Consider the following 15,816-nt stretch of genomic DNA (forward strand, 5'->3'; position numbering starts at 1 on the left):
TAACATTCCTATGAGGGATTCTATCATCCCTATTTTACAGATAAGGAAAACTGAGGCTTGGTTGAGTTATTTGCCTAAGATGACACTGCTAATAGGTGGGGGAGCCTGGTTCAAACACAAGTCTGTTCAATTGGACTGCATTTACTGATTGTACTCATGTGTTAACATTCCCACCAAAAGTTTACTAGTAAATCACTCTCAGTTATTAACTGGTGTTCAATTAGAAAGGCAGAATTTCTCTAGGCATTCAAACAGAAAATAAAATCCAAGGAGGGGCAAAAAGAGCCAGTGATGGTACCCAGAATTCAAAAGAGCTGTGTTGCTAAGGTTGCCAGCATCCTTTTGTGAATGCTGCTGCTGTTGCTATTGAAACCACTGCTGCTGTTACCTTTCAAGAGGCTGAGAATTTGTACATTTACAGAAGCTGCAAGAACTTGGGAGCCCATAGTCCGCTTGATGTTACTGGACTCACTGCCAAGACTTCTGTATCCCATGGCTGCCTGTGGCTACTGCCGGATCCAGAAACAGAAAATGGGGGAAAAAAATAGCTTCTCTCTTCCTTTTGCCTGCTGGTCTTTCTCCAAGACCTGCCTTTGGGAAAATCTAACTGGAAACCACCTAGTTAGGAAACTTGGGAATCTAGTTTGTAAATTGTTAGCACCTTACAATATAGAGAATATTGAAGGGCAGGAATTAAGCTAAAAGTCAGCTTTCCCAGGAGTTGTTATGTGTTTTGTTATTTAGTTATTTGTTTTGTTATGTTTTGTGACAAAGTCTCACTCTGTCACCCAGGCTGGAGTGCAGTGGTGCAATCATGGCTCACTGCAGCCCCGATATCCTGGCCTCAAGTGATCCTGTGGCTTCAGCCTCCCGAGTAGCTGGGACTACAGGTGTGTGCTACCAAGCCTGACTAATTTTTAGAATTCTTTTTTTTTTGTAGAGACAGAGTCCCACTGTTTCTCAGCCTGGTCTTGAACTTCAGGGGATGGTGAGCATCCCCTCTTTTCATATAAACTGTGTTGTGAGTCAGTGTCCCAGGGATGAGTCTCCGTCTTTTACTTACTTAAGCAGAAAATGGATTTGTTGGAAGGATATTGAGCAATTCACAGAACTACAAGAAACCTGGAGAATCTAGCATAGGAAACAACAGGATCTGGTAATAAGGATGGAATAGGGGCTTGGCAAAGCACTCCTGCTCAGAGGAATTCATACTGACCATTTTTCATTTTTAAATATCTCCTGAAGATTCAACATTCAAAGGAAGAAAATGAATCAGTCTGTCTTGGGAAGGCCTGCACCTTCACTAGGAGAGGTAATTTTGGCAAAGTAAAATACGGATCTGTCACCCAAATATATAGAAATTGTTCCTGGGAAGCAAACACACACACAAAACCAGCTACCCCTGCAGTCCCTGTTGCCAGGTACTGTTCTCTAGATTCCTCCCTCCACCCTATAGAGTATAGCCTGTTCTATATTCCTCTGGGATAATGGCTTCCATTCTTCCTTCCTGGGAATTGCAGCCTAACTCTTGTCCCTAGTCTGGTGGTCTGGAGCTTGGTGACCCACCCTGGACAGTCCTTCTGAGTCTCAGACCTGTTATCTATATACTTATTGAATTATCTAGTTACTTTAACTTGCAACTTTTGAGAGTAATCATTAAGAGGAGGTTTTGCTCAAATGTAAACAGAAGTTTTAATGAACTTTGAACTCTCTTCTTCAATCAGATGAATATTTCTTGGCATCCTCTGCACCCTGGACAGCTCCCCAAGTGACCTTCTGTTACTCACAATCTCTTCTAATTTCCACGAAAAGTGAATTAAAGCCATGACATTGTCTTCCCACTTGGTCTATATCTTTCTTTCCCTTCTTTCTTCCTCCCAAAGTCTGACCCGCTTCATAATAAATATCATTGTGACTACCACTTATTGACCACTTACTATGTTGAGCACCTACTATGTGCCTGGGGCTTTATACAAAATGTTTTGTTTAATCCAGACCAGAACCCCAAAGAAGTTTTCATTACAAAGATAGAAGAATTAAGGCTCACATATCTAGTTAGTGATGAAGTTCATATTTGAGCCCAAGTCAGCCTGATTCCAAGTCCTGCATTCTTTTCATAGAAGTATGATATCTGTAATACATCCAATATGGGTACAGGAGATGCAAGAGAGGTCAGAGTCTACTTGGCCTTCTTTCCAGGTCTTTGTTTCAAAAGAACACTTTAGACAAAACAGGATGTAAAAATATAAACAGAATGAGAAAAGCAGGAAATCCCCATCTTTATGATTGCTTTTTCAGCCTTTCAGGATAAACTTACTGATATGATATGGCTGTGTCTCCACCCAAATTTCATCTTGAGTTGTAGTTCCCATAATCCCCACATGTCATGAGAGGGACCCGATGGGAGGTAATTGAATCATGAGGGCAGGTTTTTCCCATGCTGTTTTTATGATAGTGAATAAGTCTCACAAGATCTGATGGTTTTATAAAGGGCAGTTCCCCTGCACATGCTCTCTTACCTGCTGCCATGCAAGATATGCCTTTGCTCCTCCTTTGCCTTCCACCATGGTTGTGAGGCCACCCCAGCCATGTGGAACTGTGAGTCCATTAAACCTCTTTTTCTCCTTCCTTCCTTCCTTCCTTTTCTTCTTCTTCTTCTTCTTTTTTTTTTTTTTTTTTTTGTGACAGAATCTCACCCTGCCACCCAGGCTAGAGTACAGTGGCACGATCTCGGCTCACTGCAACCTCCACCTCCCAGGTTCAAGCCATTCTCCTGCCTCAGCCTCCTGAGTAGCTAGGATTAAACTTCTTTTTCTTTATAAATCACCCAGTTTCTAAACCTCTTTTTCTTTATAAATCACCCAGTCTTGGGCAGTATGAAAATGGAATAATACACTTACATATAGCAATTCCCATATTTCTGGAGACTGTGGAATGTAGCCTCTGCTTTGTTTTACCTTACTAATAGAAAATTAAAATTTTAAAGTTTCAAAAAAATTATTCTACAACTTTACTCAGAGGCATGATTTCGTTTGGTTTGGTTTGAAGGTGGTATCCTTTGCTGTTTAGGATAAATAATATGTGAACCAAAAGAATCCTTTACAGTAAATATGTAAAACTCATTATTTAAAGAAATATGGCATCTGCAAGTATGATAGCAGCTGCTTTCATTTAGACATAGCTTTGTCTTTAGCCAGGAACCTTAATTAACTCAGGATTCTTAACACAATCCTGAGAAATATACAAAGTTAGAAAGGAAGGTTGTACACATTTATTGAGTATCTATAATGTTCCAAGCTCTGTCATTTATCTACATTTTATCTACAAGCTCTTTAATTTATCTTCATTTTCTCATTTAATACAGTAATGTTATCAAGGTAAGTGCTACTACTATTCCTGTTTTCAGATAAAATAAAGTTCAATGTTATCAAGGTAAGTGCTACTACTATTCCTGTTTTCAGATAAAATAAAACTCAAAGAGTTGAAATCAGTGCATCTGGACTCTAAGTTTTGGATCTCCATTGTAACCTTCTGTCTCTATTTTATTCAGTAAGTTTAAGAAAGGTTTTGAGAGGGTCATAGAAAAACATATCATTAGGGAATTATCTAGAGAACCAAAAGAGGACACGTTTAAAAAGAGACCATGGTAAGCCTCAGTTTCAGGCCATCTTTTCTTCTCATTCTATGTATTCTCCCAGCTCCATTTTATTCATGCCAATATCTATACTTTCCGTTTATTAATGAATGATTCTCAAATCTACATAACAATTCAGACATCTCCGCTAAATTCCTTTTTACATATCTAGCTGTTTTCTGAATATCTGCCTTGGATGACCCACAGGCTTCTCTGAAGTATCATGCCCCAGATGAAAGTATTTTCCTGCCACTCAACTCCTGTTCCTTGTTTCATGGTCCAGTGAATGGTACCATCCACTCTATTGCCCAAATCATTTATGCAGTTTCCTTGGCTTTTTATTTTCCCTCACTGTTCTCTATCCTAGCCCATCCCCCAATCTAATCAATGGCCAAATTCTGTCAACTCTGTCGTCCAAATATCTCTGGAATCTACATGCTTCTTTCCATCAGCCACTCAGCTGAGCTTTCAGGTGTTAGAGTAGCTGATTAAAAATGAGCCAAAATGAAAGTAACAGTCAAACCTTGATCCCCCTTTGTTTCATTTCCCCCAATGGAACAGTGTGTTGGTAGAGTCAACTCACTGTTTAGGGATCTCCAACCAAAAGGCACCTGCAGTTTTATGAACGCTGAAGCCAGAAGTGAGGAAGAATGGGAAGACTAGAGGTAGAAAATACCGAGTATTGATTCGGAGTGGGTAAAGTGTCTTCAAGGTTCCCTGAAAAGAAGATTTCCAAATGGAGATGCCTAGGCCATGAATGCAGATGTGTATAAGAGCACAACTGACCAGGGGGCCTGAATCTTTGGCTGCAACTCTCTTTAGACACTGCAATGCATTGGGTCTGTACTAAGTCTGGTGTGGGGATGGCAGCTTTTCCTATGAGGCCTTCCAGGCAAAGCCTTTGTAATTGCCTGTGACTGGGCCTGAAATATCACACATGTGATTTTGGCCAGGAGTTAGACTCCTCACTCCTGAACCCCGGTTCTGCTACCTGAGCCCAGGCCACCATCCTCTCTTACCTCCAGAATTACAGCAGCCTCCTTACTGGTCTCCTTGGAGCCAGTCTTTGCCATCCTCCAATCTGTTTTCCATAAAGCAGCAAGAGGGATTGTTATAAAACACAAATCTGACCTAGTCATGCCTGTATCAGTCAGGGTCCCAAAAGGAAATAGACTTTAATTCAAATGGTTCAAATGAAAAGCTTTGATGAAAGGGCTGCTTACAGAGGTGTGGGCAGAATTAAAGAGACTAGAAACAGAGGAAGCCATATTTATCTGTAGCCTGAAGAGACAAGAAATAGTTACTCAGTGAAAGCTGGAGCCACAAAGGGGCTGCCTGGCAGGACCTATGTTCAAGGAGGGATGCATTTACTATCAGGGGTATAGCACTGAAGCAAGGAGACCCAGGGAAAAGGCACCACATTGACTGAACCCATCTGGAATCCAGTAGGCAAGGGAGAGTGGGTGACAGACCCTATGGGGATCTGATTTCCAGGGCGGAGAATGGATCTGGAGGTATGGGAAACAAAAGAACTAGTGCAACTCTTCTACTTAACACTCAGCCATGTCTTCACACTGCATGTAGTGTAAAGTCCAAGCTGCTAGATTTGGCTTCCAAAGCCTTCCTGATCTGGGCTGAGCCTTTCTCAGCAGTTTGTATCACATACTTCATCCTGAGCTCTTGCTCTGTACTTCCGCCATACTTGACTTACTTTGGTTCTTTCCTATCCAGGCCTTTTCTAAGGGTTATTCTGTATCCCAGAAATATTTTCTCCAACCAACCTCCCTTTAATCTGTATACATGTTTCTCACTTTTCAGATCTCAATTTAATTGTCACTGTCTGCAGGAATTCTATTGTCACATGGCCCTGACTGAGCTTACTGTTTTCTCATGGGTTTCCATATCCTTCTTCCATGTCAAAGCCTCCAATAAATTTCCAGTTACTCCCACTGTACTGTAAGCTTTGCAGAGCACAGACTGTATCTATCATGTTCACCTTTGTATCACCAGTGTGTGCCCAGTACTAGGAACTACTTAAATATATTTTAAATTAATGAGAACTTACTATATCTCATGTATTTGCCATTCATTGTTTTTTCATTGATTTCCTTCTATTTCTATGTTGAGATTTTATTAGGTGAGATGGATGAATTTTATCAATACCTTTTCAGTAAGAATTGATATGATTATGTAGTTTACCTTTCATAATCTGCTGTTATAATGAGTGATAAGTGATTGATTTTAGATCATACTGTGTCTGGAATTGGTGGGTTCTTGGTCTCGCTGACTTCAAGAATGAAGTAGTGGACCCTCGTGGTGAGTGTTACAGTTCTCAAAGATGGTGTGTCTGGAGTTTGTTCCTTCAGATGTTCAGATGTGTCTGGAGCTTCCTCCTTCTGGTGGGTTCGTGGTCTCGCTGATAGGAGTGAAGCTGCAGACCTTCGTGGTGAGTGTTACAGCTCATAAAGGCAGCGTGGACCCAAAGAGTGAGCAGCAGCAAGATTTATTGCAAAGAGCGAAAGAACAAAGCTTCCACCAGTGTGGAAGGGGACCCAAGCGGGTTGCCTCTGGCTGGCTCGGGCAGCCTGCTTTTATTCCCTTATCTGACCCCACCCACATCCTGCTGATTGGTCCATTTTACAGAGAGCTGATTGGTCCATATTACTGAGAGCGGATTGCTCCATTTTGACAGAGTGCTGATTGCTGCATTTACAATCCCTGAGCTAGACACAGAGTGCTGACTGGTGCATTTACAATCCTCTAGCTAGACATAAAAGTTCTCCAAGTCCCCACTAGGTCAGCTAGATACAGAGTACTGATTGGTGTATTTACAAACCCTGAGCTAGACACAGAGTGCTAATTGGTGTATTTACAAACCCTGAGCTAGACACAGAGTGCTAATTGGTGTATTTACAAACCCTGAGCTAGACACAGAGTGCTGATTGGTGCATTTACGATCCCTTAGCTAGACATAAAAGTTCTCCAAGTCCCCACTAGACTCAGGAGCCCAGCTGGCTTCACCTAGTGGATCCCGCCCTGGGGCCGTGGACAGAGCTGCCTGCCAGTGCACCCGTACTCCTCAGCCCTTGGGCAGTTGATGGGACTGAGTGCCGTGGAGCAGGGGGTGGCACTCGTTGGGGAGGCTCGGGCTCCGCAAGAGCCCATTGCAGGCGGGGATGGGTGTTCAGGCATAGCAGGCCGCAGGTCCCGAGCCCTGCCCCGCAGGGAGGCAGATAAGGCCCGGCAAGAACTCAAGCACAGCGCGCTAGTGGGCTGGCACTGCTGGGGTCCCAGCACACCCACCACAGCTGCTGGCCTGGGTGCTAAGCCCCTCACTGCCCTGGACTGGCAGTGCCTGCTGGCTGCTCTGATTGCGGGGCCTGCCGAGCCCGCACCTGCCAGAACTCGCGCTGGACCGTGAGCGCCGCCCCCAGCCCCTGCTCCTGCCCTCACCTCTCTCTCCACACCTCTGGGCAAGCAGAGGGAGCCAGCTCTGGCTTCGTGCAGCCCAGAGAGGGGCTCCCACAGTGCAGTGGTGGATTGAAGGGCTCCTCAAGCGCTGCCAGAGTGGATGCTGAGGCCGAGGAGGTGCTGAGAGTGAGGGCTGCTAGCACATTGTCACCTCTCAATACATTCGCATTCCTAAAATATACACAACTTAGTAATATTCATTTTATTAGAGGCTAGATTTTGTTTACTAATAATTTATTTGCATTTTTATATCCACATTGGTTTGTAAGAGTTTTACATTTTTATACTCTCCATCTGGCTTTGGTATTAGGATTATGCTAACTTCATAAAATAAATGAAGGAGTTTAAATAGGATTAGAACTATCTGTTATTTAAGAGTTAGAGAGAGCACTTTTATGAAGCATCTGGTCCTGGCACCTTGTTTTAATGGTAGATCAATATTCACCTGTGTTAGTTTCCTATTTCTACTGTAACAAATTACCACAAATTTAGGGGCTTAAGACAACACAAATTTATTCTCTTGTAGTTATAGAAGTCATAAGTACAAAATCCGCTTCACTGGGCTAAAGTCAAGGTGTCAGCAGGAATGCACTCCCTCTGAAAGCTCTAGAGGAGAATCTGTTTCCTTGCCTTTTCCAGCTTTTAGGGGCCATTTGCATTACTTGGCTCATGGCACCTTCCTCCATTTTCAATGGTAGCAGTATAGCATCATCAAATCTCTCTGCTTCCATGATGACATCACCCTCTACTGTGGTCAAATCTCCCTCTTTCTCCTTCTTACAAGCACACTTGTGATTATATTTAGGGCCCACACAGCTAATACAGGATAATCTCTTCATCTAAAAAAATTCCTAATAGAATCACACCTGCAAAATCCCTTTGCCATATAAGGTAATATTCATAGGATCCAAGGATCAAGACTTGGATATATTTGGGAGCCATTATTCAGCGTACCACACTCCCTCTTGTAAAGACCTTTGCGATTACATCACTGGGGCCACCTGGATAATGCAAGGCACTTTTCCTATGTCTAGATCCTTAGTCACAACTGTGAAGTTCCTTTTGCCATATAAAATAACATACTTTATTCCATACTCAGGGATTAGAACACAGACATCTTTGGAGAGCTATGGTTTATCACCTTTCAAATCTATTCTATGGAAATTGGCCCTTTAATGTTTTCTATTTCCTAGGTCAATTTTAGACATTTGTATTTTGCTAGGAAATCAGCAGTTTCCTCCTAGTTTTCAAATTTGTTTCTATAGATTTGCATATAATATTCATATATATATATATATATATATATATATATATATATATATTTTCCTTTTTGATACAGAGTCTCATTCTACTACCCGGGCTAGGGTACACTGGTGCAATCGTAGCTCACTGCATCCTCAACCTCCTGGGCTCAAGCAATCATCTTGCCTCAGGCTCCTGAGTAGCTAGGTCTACAGGTATGAGCCACCATGCCTGGCTAATTTTTTAGGGTTTTTTTGTGGGAGGCAGGGTGTCACCATGGTGCACAGGCTGTTTGAATTCGTGGCCCCAAGCCATCCTCCTGCCTTGGCCTCCCAAAGTGCTGGGATTACAGGCATGAGCCATCATACCTGGCTCTTAAACAATTTGTTAAAAATCTTTATTTCTTTGATAGTTATCATTTTGCATACCTAATCATGTATATTTTTTCTTGTGGGCATATTTTATTTTTGCCATAATCAGGCTCTGAAGCTTGTTGTTTTTATTGGTTTTCTCAAAGGAATAGCTTTTCAGTTGATGCATTCTTCTTGCATGTAAAAAAATTTCTATTTCATCAATTTTAGCTTTTATTTTCTTAGTTTGGGTTTTTGATTGCTTTTTCTGATTTTTAAGATCATATTTATATTATGTATTTCTTTTATCCAAATAGAAATTTATTGTCCTTTCATGAGTGTTATGGTTACTCCACAGTCATTAGCACTTACAGGTTTCTTTTTGAAAAGTATTTTTTGATTTTTAAGTTTTAAAAAAATTGATATATAAAATTGTATATGAGATATTTTGATACCTACATATAATGTGTAATGAGCAAATCAGCGTAATTAGGATAGCCATCACTTCAAACATTTATGTTTTCTTTCTGTTGGGAGCTTTATAAATCTTCTCTTCCAGCTACCTTGAAATGCACAATAAGTTATAATAAGTTAACTTTCCCTACTATACATCAAATACTAGAACCTATTCCTTCTATGTTTTTGTATCCTTTAACCAACTTCTCTTCATCCCTACCTCTCTCCCCTTTCCTTTACATCCTCTGGTAAGCACCATTTTAACCTCTACCTCCATGAGATCCACTTTCTTAGCTTCCACATATGAATGAGAACATGCAATATTTGTCTTTCTGTGCCTGGCTTACCAATGACCTCCAGTTCCATCCTTTCTCACAGTCTTCCTTTGTGGTTAAGTGATTTTCTAGCATGTTTTAATTCATTGCTTTTTATTTTCAGTATATCTATTATAAGTTTTTGTTTGGTGGTTAGCATGAAGATTACAAAAAATTCTATAGTTATAACAAGTTACTTAAAACTGATTCTAACTTAGTTTTGATCACAAAAAAACAAAAAGAAACAAACAAAATAAAACCTTATACATATTAATTCCCCTCTCCTCACACATTTTGAATTTTTGATACCACAATTTACATTTTTATATTGCTAATCTCTTAATAAATTGTTGTCATTATTATTTTTAGTAGTTTTATCTTTTAGTCTTCTTAGTAAAGATTTAATTGATTTATACACCACAATTACAATATTAGTATAACAATCACATTGGTATCCTTTTGACCTAAATAGAACTCTCATTAGCATTTCTTATGGAACAGGTCTGGTAGCAACAAATTCCCTCAGCTTTTGTTTGTCTAGGAAAGGCTTTATCTTTCCTTCATTTTTGAAGGATAGCTTTACTGGAAACAGTATTCTTGCTTTGCAGTTTACTTCTTTCAGCACTCTGAAAATATCATCTCACCTCTCCTGGCCTGTACTGTTTCTACTGAGAAGTCTGCTGCCAGGCATTTCAGATCTACCTTATCTGTTATTTGCTTCTTTTTTCTCATTGCTTTCATAATCGTTTCTTTGTCTTTCACCTTTGACAGTTTGATTATAATACATAAGTGTATTCTTATATGGATTGAAAGTGATTGGTGACCCTTGACCTTCCTGTACCTAGATATTTATATCTTTCTCCAGGTTTGGAAGGTTTATGTTACTATTTCTTTGAATAAACTTTCTACCTTCTTGTCTTTCTCATTTCCCTCTTTAACTAAATAACATGAATGATTGCTCTTTTGATGTTGTCTTGTCATTTCTGTAAGCTTTCTTTATACTTTTCATTCTTTTTTCTCCTCTGACTGTATATTTTCAAATATTCTGTCTTCAAGCTCACTGATTCTTCAGCTTGATCAGTTCTGCTGTTGATAATATCTGTTGCATTTTTCCTTTCATTCATTGTATTTTTCAGCTCCAGGATTTCTGGTTGATTTTTTTAAAAAATTATTTTAATCTCTGTTAAATTTCTCTGATAAGTTTCTGAATTGATTCTGTGTATTTTGTGGAAGTCAATCAAGCTTCTTAAAACAGCTATTTTGTATTATTTGTCTAAGAAAGTGCGTATCTTTATCACTTTAGGGTCAGCCTCTGGCACCTTAATTTTTCCATATGATGAGTCATATTTCCTTGAATGTTTTTGATGCTATGAACATGAAATGATGTCTGTGTATTGATAGATTAGGTATTTATTTAATATTTTAGTCTTTGTAGTCCAGCTTTGTTTATGTCTATCCTTGTAGGGATTCTATACAGTCTGACTATTGTGTTCCCTGGGCTTCTGACCTCTGTAGCTGTCTCAGCACTAGAAGATGCTCTAAGTACAGGCTTGCTGCAAGTCTTGTGAGGGCTATGAGATTGGCACAGCTTTCCAGCCCAGATGGATCGGGGAAGACCCAAGAAGGGTACTTGGGCTGTGTGGGAATGCTGGCCAGGGACCTGAATCCAGAAGACTGTCCTGGTGGCCAAGATGGATGGCTATCCCCACTTGGGGACCCATCTCACCTGTGCATGACTCTCAGCAGGTTTCTGCACATGTGGGATGGGTCCCCAACTGCAGCAAGGGAGGCTGGAGTTGAAACTGGGCCCTCTCAGTGTAGCAGAATGAGCCGCAGACAAAACTCCTCAGACACCGAGTTAAAGAAGGAAGTGGTTTATTTGGCCAGGAGCATCGGGCAAGACTCCTGTCTCAAGAGCCGAGCTCCCCAGGTGAGCAATTCCTGTCCCTTTTAAGGGCTCACAACTCTAAGGGGGTCCACATGAGAGGGTCATAATCGATTGAGCAAGCAAGGGGTACATGACGGGCTGCATGTGCCGGTGGTCAGAGTGAAACAGAACAGACTGGGAAGTTTCACAATGTCTTTTCTATACAATATCTGGAATCTATAGATAACATAACTAGTTAGGTCAGGGGTCGATCTTTAACCACCAGGCTTAGGTCAGGCAGGCCCAGGCCTGGTTTCAGGTCTGGTTCCTTGGTTTCAGATCTGGTTCTTAGGACCGGGCTACCTGTCTTTTGTTTTGCTTTTCTTTTCTTTTCTGAGTATAAAACAATATGAGAGGGTCTGTCTCTCTTCTCTCATTTCCCCGCTTTGAGACTCTCACATTTTATTAGTGGGAGTTCTCACTCTTATTTTTGCTACTTATGTCTTCCTGTGCAATAGATTGATAATGATTCATATAGTACACTTGTGCTGATACATAACATGAAGTGACATTGAGAGACTGGGCTATATGCTCGGCTAATTGCAAAAACAAATTTCTTGTTTTTCCTGGAATTTCTGGTACTGGCACATTCAGTTCATCATAGAAAGTTTGAAATACTGGCTCAGGAGAGCGTTTATAAACTTTTTCTCAAACCATGATATTTACTTGAAGATCCAGTCTAGCTCTATCAATTTTTAGGGTTATACATTCTCTCTGGTTGATGAAATGCCAGGGTGAAAGGGATAGCCAAGTGGACTAATGCACAAGTGCCACTCTAGTTACTGGGCAGAGTGCCCAGTAAAGGTCCACCACAATACCACCACACATTCGCTCAGGGATGAACAAGGGCTGACTGATTGATAAGCTCTTGAAAATTCTTAAGCTCATTGCATCCCTTCAGGTCTCCAAGGAATGCTAAGTTTCCTTCCTGTTGTGAGAGACATGAAGTGAACTTAGTATTGGGAGACAGAAGCTGGATGGCCCTCGAGGGACTGACCCGCAGGGTGCCAGACTTTGTGATATAGCAAAGAGAGCTTGGCATGACTTATTACTCCAGGCTGTAGAATTCTGGAAAAGAGCTACCATGCAGCCTATGCCTGGTCGACTGGAGGACCACCTTAGTGGAAGGGGGACAATTTGGGCCTCTGGCCTGCCATGTGCACAAGCATAACAATTGCTTTTGTTTAACGTGCAGATGGAATATTTGATCCATTTTAACCAGGCATTTGCATCTTGGTATCCTGTCTTAATTTCTAAAGTTGGTTTTAAGTCTTTAACTTCTATGATCTTCTAGTAAAATGAATGTATGATTTTAGGAAATTACAAAAACTGGTTGGGGCAGTCCATCCTTGCTCTTTAGAGGTCCACAGAATGTTGGACCAACTACAGCATAAAAGCTCTATATTGGGGGCAAGACTGTTGGTTGGCACTGGGGTCTTTATCAAAATCTCCCCAGATTAAATGGTCCTAGTTTACTAATGCCTAGTCTGAGGAGCGTCAGGAGGGACAGAATTACTTTTCTGAAGTAGAAAGCTGTCTTTGACTAGGCAAGTCTCCACAGGGTATAACAAGGCAAGCATTAAATGCAATAGTTTGAGGTGAAATTGACTTGATATGTTAATAACTAGATGGTTAGCAATAGAACAAGGAAAGAAGATAGAGTAATAGAATAGATGAAAAGAGTTACATTTTTCTTAGCTTTAGTTTGGTAGGGTTTTCCCCTAGGACTATGGCCCACAACTCTGTAGGGGATGGCGCTTTCTTGACTCGGATGTGATGAGTCCCTCCTTTTTTGCTGTACGAGCAGCAGTCTTGGTGGTTAGCAGCACAAGGTAGGGTCCTTACCAGGCTGGCTCGAGTTTTTCTTCTTTCCACCCTTTGATGAGAGCATGATCTTCAGGCTGGTGCTAGTTTACTGGAAATTCTAGGGGTGGTACATGTGCTAAAAGACTTTTAGTTTTTGAGGGAAAGGAAAGTGGAAGATAAACCAAGTATATAATTTTTAAGAAATGGACCTTTTGTTTTAAATGTGGGAATCTTCGCAGTGGACTTTATAGTCCTTAGTGCCTTTTTACTGAGTAATTTCTTTTAGCACCTATTTTAATTAGTTTTTAAACCAAAGAAAACCAAGTACCATTTTATATTTAAGCAATGCTTTTTGTATGATTTTATACCGGATAAGCTAAATTTTACCTTTATATTAGTGTGTTTTAATGTTAAACTTAATTTTAATAAAATCTTGTAGACGTATTTATCCAATTTTTAATGTTTGACCATAAGGTAAGATTTTATAGACTCTTTTTAACCTTTTATAATTTTTGCTAAAGAGCAGGTTGGTGCTTTAAGAAAAGCCTACTTTGCTTTTATTTTAATGTCCAGTTTACAGAAAAACTGGATGATACCTGTTTAACTTTAGCCAACGTTTACACACAGAAACACAGAATTTTCTTTCCAATTAACATTTTAAAACTTGATTAAACCTTTAAAATAATATACACATATTTTTAACCTTTTAATGTAGGTAAAAATTTATATTCTATGCCTCCTTATAATTCTTTTACCAAAGGTATATTTTACTTTCCTTATATACCTTACACATAAACTATTGTTTTTTTGTTTGTTTGGTTTTTTTTTAGTTTTATATTAAGGAGGCCTAGTTACTTTTAAATTATAGAACATTTCTTGCATAAAGTTTTTTTATAACATTTTTCTCTTTCACGACTTTTGCAGACAATTCTTTGACATACTTTAACTTTCTAACTTATTACAAATAATTTTTTCTTTAAACAACCAGTTAATTTATTTCAGGACAAGAATTTACCATATAATACTCTTTTTACATAAATTCTGCCCCTGCCCCGCCTTTTTTTCCTTTTTTTTGAAGATGATAACCATTCTTTTCTAAAGCGAACTTCTTTTATGTCTGTGGGCTAGACTGTCTAAGGCCACAAGAATAGAAGTTAGTATAATACATGTTACACTGTTAACTTTTAGCAAACTTTACTTTTGTTGAAAACCTTGTAAGTTTGGGATTTTAATTATCCTTTGCTATTAATAAGACCTTATTTTGTCTAAGTTAATTTGGAATTGGTACAGATGGCTTTTAAAGGAATAGGGTACACTGTTTTTTTTCTTAACTACTTGTATATATCTCTTTCTCTTTCTCTCTTTGACGTTGTCTGTCTCTCTTTGACTTTGTCCCTCTCTCTTTGACTTTCCTTTTACCTCTGTCTCTTTCCCTCTCTCTTCTCGCTTATGCTGCAGTTCTCTCAGCTACTGTGGAGAGATCTAAAACCAGCTGTAACCAAGCGTCTATGTATGGAAACTGGTCTGGGTGCCCTGGCTTTACAGGTTACCTTGTGCCATACCTTTGAAACAAGGGACCTGTCCAGGCTTCCTTCTGATGGCCAACCTACCTCTAATGCTGGCCAGTCTACTTTACACAAAGTTTTAAGTTTTCCTGGTGTCACAGTACTCCATAGTCTCCCTTAAATCCTTTCTTGAAATTTTTCAACATAGTTCCTAGTAGGGTGGGCTTATTTGTGCCTGACCCATGCTTTTTCAAGACAAAACACCATGCTCATGCTAACACCACACACACATCACAAAACAAAGAATAGGTTAAAAGGACACACACACACTTTTGCAGTTTACACCAAACCAAAATCAAAACCAAAATCAGAGTATTCAGAAATCCAAGCCAGGTCAAAACCAAAACCAAAGTATCAAGCAATCCAAGTCAAGTCAAAAACAAAAACCATAGTGCCAGTACAGGCACACTGTGGGTGATCAGGCCACGCTTCCACTCAAATGGAGTAGGCAAGTTCCCAAGACAAGTCTTCTGTCAAGCAATTCAAACCAAGTCAAAACCAAAGTGCTGATAAAGGCATGCCCTGGGTGATCAGGCCACGCTTCCACTCAAATGGAGTGGGCAAGTTCCCAAGACCGGTCCTGCCAAGCAATTCAAACCAAGTCAAAACCAAAACCAAACCAAAGTGCCGATAAAGGCACGCCATGGGTGATCAGGCCACGCTTCCACTCAAACGGAGTAGGCAAGTTCCAAAGACTAGTCTTACCAAGTTTCAGATGTCCAGACTTCAAGTACCAGTTCCTTCCCAGTGTTCAGCCACTGTGTTGATCCTCCATGGGGGCCTGCCACACACTGCTCTGTCGAGGCGTCCCACAGCAGCAAATGCCTACCCAGGCGCGCTCTCAGGATCCGCGTCGCTCAGACTGGTCGGTCCCCACAGGGATGTTCCACAGGACAGAAAGCCACCTAAGGAGCTGCCTCAACCATCCGCCAATCACCTTGCTTCCCAGTCAGGGAACAAAGAAATGTAGCAGGAAGGACTGCAGACAAAACTCCTCAGACACCAAGTTAAAGAAGGAAGTGGTTTATTCGGCCAGGAGCATCGGGCAAGA

General features: G+C 40.5%; 1 protein-coding gene across 1 annotated transcript in view; it reads right to left on the reverse strand.

Annotated features, from left to right (window-relative positions):
* Positions 1 to 15,610, reverse strand: part of IL33 (interleukin 33) — an 82,775-nt gene extending 67,165 nt beyond the window's left edge. The window contains exon 1 of the mRNA XM_077966114.1: positions 15,471 to 15,610. The gene's annotated coding sequence lies outside the window, so the exon portion shown is untranslated. The remainder of the gene's footprint in view (positions 1 to 15,470) is intronic.
* Positions 15,611 to 15,816: the final 206 nt, after the last annotated feature.

This window comes from Macaca mulatta, chromosome 15 (assembly GCF_049350105.2).
Source record: "Macaca mulatta isolate MMU2019108-1 chromosome 15, T2T-MMU8v2.0, whole genome shotgun sequence".
NCBI classification, from domain to species: Eukaryota; Metazoa; Chordata; class Mammalia; order Primates; family Cercopithecidae; genus Macaca; species Macaca mulatta.